Source organism: Salvelinus alpinus, chromosome 30 (assembly GCF_045679555.1).
Source record: "Salvelinus alpinus chromosome 30, SLU_Salpinus.1, whole genome shotgun sequence".
Lineage (NCBI taxonomy): Eukaryota > Metazoa > Chordata > Actinopteri > Salmoniformes > Salmonidae > Salvelinus > Salvelinus alpinus.
In genome coordinates, this window is record NC_092115.1 from 38,171,574 (window position 1) to 38,173,030 (window position 1,457).

Sequence of the window (1,457 nt, forward strand, 5' to 3'; positions counted from 1 at the left end):
TTCCATGAACCACAGTAGCGTAAGCTTTTGTTCAGCACAAGATGGAGGATACACCATAAAACAAGTAACACCATCAAATAACAACAACAGGTTTCAGTTCAGGTGGAAGGTAATACTTCTCTTAGTAAAACCAAGGCTTCCGAAGGAGCTCGGCCACAGCTTCAACACAAACACAGCTTCCCTCTCACCTGCACCTTCCCCAAGGCGGCCGCACCCCAAACAGAAAGGGTTATAAAGGGGCAGGGAAACACAGGGAGACAATCACATCTTTCATTTAATCACGGAGTTAACAAATACTAAATTAGGAGCACCTGGGCCAAAGCATGCACAGTATAGGGCATTCGTCACACCTGTGACACAATGACAAAGACCAAACTCGACCAACAGCTTAACAGGGAAACACTGACCCAAGCCCTCTCCAGGATTTAATCTGAGAGAAGAATGAGATACAGGTGATACCAACCTGGTCTCAGTATTTCGTATTATTCTTTACGTAAATTCGAGACACCCCATTTAGTATGATATGTTACATTTCGAATGGTATGTACAGTTGAAGTCGGAAGTTTACATACACTTAGGTTGGAGTCATTCAAACTCGTTTTTCAACCACTCCACAATTTCTTGTTAACAAACTATAGTTTTGGCAAGTTTGTTAGGACATCTACTTCGTGCATGACACAAGTAATTTTTCCAACAAATGTTTACAGACAGATTATTTAACTTATAATTCACAGTATCACAATTCCAGTGCGTCAGAAGTGTACATACACTAAGTTGACTGTGCCTTTAAACAGCTTGGAAAATTCCAGAAAATGATGTCATGGCTTTAGAAGCTTCTGATAGGCTAATTGACATAATTTGTGTCAATTGGAGGTGTACCTGTGGATGTATTTCAAGGCCTACCTTCAAACTCAGTGCCTCTTTGCTTGACATCATGGGGAAATCAGCTAAAAGTGAAGTCGGGTTCATCTTTGGGAGCAATTTCCAAATGCCTGAAGGTACCACGTTCATCTGCACAAACAATAGTACGCAATTATAAACACCATGGGACCACGCAGCCGTCATACCGCTCAGGAAGGAGACGCGTTCTGTCTCCTAGAGATGAATGTACTTTGGTGCGAAAAGTGCAAATCAATCCCAGAACAACAGCAAAAGGACCTTGTGATGATGCTGGAGGAAACAGGTACAAAAGTATCTATATCTACAGTAAAACGAGTCCTATATCGACATTAACTGAAAGGCTGCTCAGCAAGGAAGAAGCCACTGCTCCAAAATTGCCATAAAAAAGCCAGACTACGGTTTGCAACTGCACATGGGACAAAGATTGTACTTTTTGGAGAAATGTCCTCTGGTCTGATGAAACAAAAATAGAACTGTTTGGCCATAATGACCATCGTTATGTTTGGAGGAAAAAGGGGGAGGCTTGCAAGCCGAAGAACACCATCCCAACCGTGAAG